This window comes from Prunus avium, chromosome 1 (assembly GCF_965620075.1).
Source record: "Prunus avium chromosome 1, drPruAviu1.hap1.1, whole genome shotgun sequence".
NCBI lineage: Eukaryota > Viridiplantae > Streptophyta > Magnoliopsida > Rosales > Rosaceae > Prunus > Prunus avium.
The window spans coordinates 14,350,577-14,358,591 of record NC_142284.1 but is presented as its reverse complement, the minus strand read 5'-3'; the positions used below and the strand labels follow the sequence as shown (position 1 = coordinate 14,358,591).

Genomic DNA, 8,015 nt, shown 5'->3' with positions numbered 1-8,015 from the left:
GGGTCGCCTGACCCTTCTAGTCCCTTTGTGCATCTGCCTCTGTTTGCACGCGAGATCTATAACTTTATCATGGATCTAATTTGGATGAATACATAGTAAGTCCAGAGACCTCATTTGGTATTGTGCGGCCTTCTTAAAAAACTACCCGTTCGAATGTCCCGTTCTCTAATATCTCTTGTGTGAAAATAAAAAATATATATCTTTACCTAGATATAATTAAATATTATTGTAGTAGTATTTTTTTTAGATAACTATAAAGAAACCCATTTCTAACTAAAGAATCATAGAAATACCCTAAAATTGACTTTATAAACACACTCTACCTTACATACTTTATAAACACACTCTACCTTACATACTTTATAAACACACCCTACTATTGCCAGCTGTTTTTTTTTTTTTTTTTTTTATACTTAATGTACAGATTTCCTAATTTACCCTTTAGTGTGAAATTCATATAAAAAAACTCAAAACTGGATTATTACTCACTAGTTATTACTCTCTCTCTCTCTCTCTCTGGTTATTACTCAATTGTAGCCAGATATGGAGCTATGGTCAGAGTTATGCGGTCTCGTGTGCCCTCTTCTCTATCCGTCTCTGAAACCAAATGTATAATCCACACCAACGCAGCGAGAGAGAAGAAGCCTCACCAAGCTCTCTGGTGCAAACGCGGACATATTTCATCGAAAAGCACAAAGCAACACAACTCCAGAAGTAGCAGCCAAGATCTGATGAGTTGTTGCAGACAACAATGGATTTCTTAGTAAAAATTAAAATGGTTGAATTTTCATTTCCCATTGTTTATGCTTAATTTTTTTTTTCCAATTAATTAAGCAACATTAATCGTATTTTATTTTTGTGTTTTTTTAAAAATTGGAAATCTATACACGTCGATTCCATTGATTATGTTCCTCCCTTCATGGTTCCATTGATTATGTTCCTCCCTTCATGGCTTGTACGTAAGGTACATCTAACCCACCCTAATTTGAAATCCTGAGTCCGTCCCTGTACGAATCCAGCTATTGGGCTATATGGGCTATAGCCCATGCCCCTTTTTTAGCTGTCAATATCCATGTACTCTCTCTAGCCCATGCATTTTAATATAAAAAATTCAATACCCATGTTCTATCTTTTTCTTATTTTCTTCATTTCTCTCTCTTTCTTATTTTCCTCCTTTCTCTCTTCTTCCTATTTCTTTTTGTTTTTTCCGCCTTTCTCTTGTTTTTTTTTTCCTTTGTTTCTCCTTTTTTTAAAATGGTTTGGATCTACTACGAACTGAGCTTTTTTCCTAGTATCTTCTTCCTATATATATATATATATATTGTTGCTTTTCTCTTGTTTTTTTTTCCTTCGTTTCTCTTTTTTTATTTTGTGTATCTCTTTTTTCTATCACACATGTTCTAAAGTCCAACTTGGTGCGATGTGGCCTTCACTGCTGAAATTTCTTGTGTACATAAGGTAAATTTAGCCCACCGAAATTTGAAATCCTGGATTCGTCCCTGAGAACATGTACTTATTTAGCGTAAATTATAAACTAAAGTTGTGATGTTCTTGTGTTTTTAAATTTTTTTGTCAACCCCTCTCTCTTCGTCTCTCTCTCTCTCTCTGCCAATCTCGAACCCGAGAAATTATGGGTTTTGGCTTGGAGCACAAATCCAATAGGCTACTGGAGACCAGCCTTGTGTTCTTAAACATTTATTTATTTATTTAACTTTGCAATTGTTAAACTTTGGTTGATTTGGATTCCACTATATGTTAGTGTGAAATTAGGGTGGGCATAAAAACTATTGAACCGGAAAATCGAACCAAATCGAGTTAACCGAAAAAGTGAAAATCAAACTGAAAATCAAATTGGACAGGTTTAAACTTGTACCAATTCCAGTTCTATGCCACAAAAAACCAGACCTTAACTGAACTAGATCGACTATATTTATTTATTTTATTTTTTAACCCACAAAAAAAAATTGGACCAAATCAAACCGAACCAGACAAAATTGATTATGATTCTATACCACAAAAACATACTCCCAAACTCAAATTTTAGGTGTTTTAACATTAATTTTTTTCATGTTAACTTTCTTTGAGTTAATTTTAGTTTAATCCATCGTAATTTATTTTTATGGACATTTTAACTAAAATAAAATAAAATTCTGGAAAATAATTTTTTTTTTCATAAAAACGAGTAGAACACATAAATAAAAATGGTTTTGGGGCCATCTTTGAAAGAAATGATAGTGAAAATTTAAATAAAATGAAATTTGAAGAAACTTTGGCATTGAAATATGAATAAATTAGTGTTATGTGGATAATTTAACAAATAAATGTGTATTTATAAAGTTTGAAATGAAAATTGATGTTGGATATAATTTAGAATATTTTATCTAATTATTTTGATTATTGGATTTAAATTTGGGAGGTTTAATTTTTTATTTATTTAAATCATCCAAAAATGTTATAAGCCGTTGATTCATTAAAAAAAAAAAGACAAAAAGAAAAATTAGATTAGAAGCTAGCCGCTGGATCTAGGGAGTTCGCGCTGCTCACAATAAGCCACTTTAGCGCTAAAGGACAAAAAAAGGGGTGGCTGTGCTTCTTGTGGGCCCAATATTTTTAGCCCGTCTAGTATTGGGTCCCGAATTCCCACGGCAACTGTAGTAATTCCCAAATTTGCGCCTGTGGGGGAATCCCTTGGTTGGATTGGAGACGCGCCTTCGCGCCAAAGTTTGCTGAAATTTGGGTTTAAGACCCTGAATTGAAGACAGTCTTAGTAAAATAAAAGTGAAATAATTTCTACAATGAAATGGAAATAATTTTAGTTTCGTGAAGTTCAATATCCTGCATATTCTTGTACCTGTTTTTTTGACAAAGTTCTTCCAATAGCAGCAAATTTTACGCACCACATGATAATTCCCCTCTTGCCTCAAAATAACTGTTACAAACTCATTATTAATCTATAATTAAAAATAACTACATTAGGCCACTGGAAGCCGTTAGCTTGCCTTTAAAAATTGTATATGATCATTATATGTAAATAAACTTCAAACTCTTCCATACGATTTGCAAAGTAAAAGCCACTGTTCGGAATTATACATAAGAACTAATCTATGTATCTATACAGAGAAAGGCCGAGGATGATAAAACATTCAAAATACCAGAAAAATTCCTTTACCTTCTGTTTTGGATGAAGAAATTGAAAATTACATAGAATTCTAAAATGACAGAATTTAAATTTTCATAATTTCAATTTCCTACAATTGAAGATTTCAGTGTTTGGATTTATGTATGTCGAATTTTGTAAATGACAGAATTTTATAAATTGCACTATGGAAATTGTGAAATGACGCATATTTTGGTGGAAATTAAACTCGAAAATTTGATACCTCAATTTCCACGATTTTTTTCCACGTGTCATTTAATAAATTACTCACTTAAGTTGCCAAACAAGGAAACTATTAATTTCTCTTCTTAATTCCCGACCTTTAGCTAAATTCTGAGTTATTTTTCCTCATCTAACGGAGGGTTAGTTAAAGAGATATACATACTTATTAAATAAGAGTAATATGGTAAATTAACAAAATAAAAAACAAAATAAGATCATGTATCCTACTTTATTGGGACACAACTACATCTAATTTGTCTTTTTTAATTTAAATTGGTTACTAATCTTTAATAATAAAATATTTATATGAAAGAAAAACCCAATTGGCGCAGGCGTGCCAAGTGGCTAGTCTAAAAGCAAAGAAGAAAACAACAACTAAGACACGTGTTATTTTTGGTAAGAAGTAAGCCACTTGTTGGCCTCTGAGAAATAAAATCAGCATGAGAATAATTAATAAAATAAAAATACGCACGTCTTTTAATTAGAAAGAGGCGACCACTACGTTTCCTCAAAAGCCAAAAACCGACAAAGCAAACAAGCTATCACTTTCGTTGTTTGTTAAATTGTTTTGTTGTATTTTTGTTTTCTCTTTTTTAAATACAAAAGGTAATCTAAAATTACAAGAGAGAAGGTTTCTCACTCACACTATCAAGGCGTAATGGGGTTTGAATCTGCTGGTTTTTAAGTTGACGGCCTTTTTAAATACGGGCCTGAAATAATGAAAATAAAATAATTAAATGCAAAAAATTTAAATATAAAAAAATTTGACAAACCTTGCATGATAGGAGGCGACCAACCATGCTTCACTCCAAAACTTGATCCTTTAATTTCGGCATTGATTTCTCATTTTATTCGGCCACGAAGTACTGTTGAGAGCGAGATGTGTTTCGAACTTTTTTTGTTTATTGGCCTTCATAATACATTAAATACATGCATTGCACCAAGATGTATAAAAAGCTAGAGACATTAGTCTAAGCCCATCAACCAATAAGGTTGGGACAACAAAACCACCGAGGGGTGGGCTGTAATGGTGACTAATGTTATGGGTTTAGTGGCAAAGATGATAATGTTTCTTGCTCAACCCAATGACTAAAATATGATTGGCAAACCGGTGTACAGAGTGAACTATTGACTTCAATGTCCAAACGGCTAGGAAGTAGCTTACATGATGATTCAGAGACTCTTTAGGGCAATAAGCTTGTTTAAACAATGAGGCTTGGGGGAATAAGTTCATAACCCTCCTCCTTCCAAGTACTTATTAAATTATTTTTAAAAATTTCTAGTGATCCGTGACATTTATTGACTTAACAATTACTCATGTGTTTATAACCTTCACATTTTTTGCTAAAATAGAGAAATGTTAGTGAGAATGACAGTAAAGATGGGATTGAGAGAGAAGATGAGAGGGGAGGATGGGATGAATGAACGAGTAACAAAAGTGAACACAAAAACTAAAAACTAAAATATATTTGAAATTGTTTTCACTTTTATTACCTCTCTCTCTCATTTTCCTCTATACTCTAGCACAAAAAATAAAAACTAAAACTAAAATCGAAATAGTTATCAGCTGGGCCCCGAAAATATTTCTCCTTTTCACTTTTACTTTTTTGGTTGGTGAGGCGGGCTGAAGCCCAGAAAGCAAGAAGAAAGACTAGACAGATGACCCTAGCTTTTGCCAAACTCATAGTATAGCGACCTCTACATAAAATGTATCTTCTTTTATTTATTGAAACTTACAATGTACTTTATATAATAACCTTTCTATTTTTTTTTTCTTCTCTTGTTTACTTTGTGAAAAAAAATGACTAAATATAAATTCTTTAGTTGCTAGTGTAAGAAGCACAGAGGTAAAGAACTGGCATTGTCTCATATAACATTTCTACAATCAAATGGAAATAATTATAGTTTGATGAATTTCAATATCCTGCAATATTCTTCTATCTCTTTTTGTTCTCTAAACACAATCTACCAAGTTTATTCTGGTGTCTCAGGAAATGTAAACTTAAAATTATCCTCATCTGCAAAACCAATACTAGGATCCTTCCCCTCTGTAGTAACCTCCCTAACATTCTCTATCCTCTCAAGAATTCCCTGTACAGCTAAATCGAATGCGTCTTTGGTTTCTAATCCTGACCTGGGATCTGCATATACCAGATTTGGTATTAGCCTTATAACCTCCTCTCTCATGGCCAATTCCTCAAGCTTCGAAATTCCAAGCAAAGTTTTCTCAATGATGCCTTCTTTCAAATCTTCAACTTCTTTCACTGGAATAAACACCGAATACTTGGTATGATTCTCCGGTAAATGCCACAAATACTGCGTATACGCAGTTGCTGGATGAAAGAAAACCGGAATGCAGCCTGCCAGAAACGAGTCGAAAGTTGATCTTCTAGTGTGTGAATCCCCTGGAGGCTGCAAGCAATAAACAGAGCTCTCAAACACCCTCATAACAGTAACCGGGTTGTTACAATTAATCCCAGAAGAACCACAATGTAAGAACTTGCAGTTGCTTGAAGCTTGGCACTGATCAATAAGCTTGCCCCGGATTGAATCTTTCATGTCAGGCCTTGGCGCACCAACAAAAGTGAACAAGAAAGGCCTCTTTTGGCTTCTGACTCTGTTCTGCCATTGAACCACGTCACTGTCATTTGCAGGATGGAAATTTGTGGGGTATGGTATGGCAAAGTCATTTTTCCAAAGGCTTCCTTCAACAGATAACATACTCATGTTCATGGACTCTGGCAAAAACCTGAGATTAGTACCCCAATCAGAACTATTCTCCTTTTGCCTCCTGAAGTCCCAAGAAGTCCTCCCAGCAACCATGAAATGATCTCTCCCCCACATTTTCTTCCATTCGGGCTTGCCCGAAAGCCATCCCACGAGATCTTTGGCCGAATAGTCTCTCACCGTGAGGTTAAAATCCCACAGATGGAGGCTGGCATCAAGGCCAACATAGGATGGTACATAAATGGCTGAAGCCTGATTGGAGTTGTTTGTCAAACACTTGTACTGCTTCATCTTGTTGTGGAATATGACTTCTAACAAGTAGGGATTTGTGATGAACCAACTCTCGTTAGCTAAAACCCCTTCTGGTTCCTCAATCTCAGGACCAAGCCCCAAATTCACGATATAAGGACACATATTTTGTGTGTCACTATTCTTAGGCTTGCTCCCTGTAGTAAGATTCTGGCAGTTTTTGAGGAGATCATCGTTGAACTTGGCAGGAAGATCATCATGAACATAAATATAACGTCCGTAACACGAATCTCTGGTGATGTATGGATGAACACGTCTGACTAAGAGATTGACCCCATTGTATACGCCCAATTTTGACGTTGAATAATCAAAGCAAAGAATGGAAAAGCACAAAACAAAGGAGATTAGTATGCCAAACCAGACTTCTTTGTGGCACTTTCCGGCAAGTGGTTTCTCCATTTGATCTTCAATCAATCATGAGCAGGCTCTCTCAGCCGGACTAGAATGTCTCCGATCACCGGTTCACCGAATTAGTAACAAGGCAGAAGAGAGAGGCATGGAAAATATATATATATATATATGGTAAACCACTGTTTGAATTCGAATTATGTCTCTAGTATGATCAGGGGAATATATAGGGGAAGTTGAAGGAAATGGAGAATGTAATTAAGATTGACATGGGATTTGGAATGAGGAAAGAAAGGGAGATGGGATATGCATGGTAAGTGGTCAAAAAGAGGAAAAGCCAATCAATCCAATAAGATCAGGAAGATGGAGGAGAAAAGGGAAAAGTGATGTGAAGAGGACAAATGAGGCAAACTATCAAAATAGATAAAGAAAACCAATCAAAAGGGACTAACCTCAAAACCATGAATCACTAAAAGAATCTGAAATTTTTTTTTTGACAGAGTGACTCTCTGTTGCCACCTCCAAACTTTGACATATTTTTCAAAGTATTTTGGCTATAAACTTTTTAATAACAAGTCCCTGTTGGGTGGCCAACAGGAACAGGACACTAAGCAACCTTTCAACTCCAGATATATACAAGTCTGCCACTAATAATAAACAGCCTTTCACATGAATCACAGTTCTCTCTCTAGACAGAAAATACCTGGTATGGCATCTGAGGAGGCATGTTGGGGTTGTTGGTGTTTTTAAGGACGATGATGACCGCGTCACGGCCGCGGCGGTGCCCGCTTCATGAAAGCGGTAGGAGGAGAAGAAGGACTCATACGGAAAGGAGATGAAGAAAAGGAAGAAGAATGACATTATCCTTTGTTCTTTCGTTTCTTTTGTTTCTCTTTTTCTCTTTTTTCTTTTTTTAAAATAATTTAATTTAATTTTCGGAATGAAAATTTTGCATTAAGAAAACTATTGTTTTGGGACATTGACACATTGGGAAGGAGTCTATGGGGGTGGTTTTCTCTTTTTCCTGCAAATCAGCGCAGACCGTATCCGTCGGGTGCTTCTATTAGCCTTAATGATTTGGTCCTTCCGGACTTGTGGACACGTGCAAGGAAAAAAATGTTCATATTCTTAAAGTTTAAGAAATTTTTTTTTTTTTTGGTTTTGTTTTTTTTTCTGTTTAATGCTACCCTTTTAAGTAATCTTTATTATAAACAGGATATTTTTCCAATTAATTTGCTGACCAAGTAAAGTG

The 8,015-nt window shown here is 35.0% G+C and overlaps 1 pseudogene; it reads right to left on the bottom strand.

Moving 5' to 3' along the window:
• Positions 1-5,227: 5,227 nt before the first annotated feature.
• On the bottom strand, positions 5,228-7,677 carry LOC110744414 (putative xyloglucan galactosyltransferase GT14 pseudogene; annotated as a pseudogene).
• Positions 7,678-8,015: the final 338 nt, after the last annotated feature.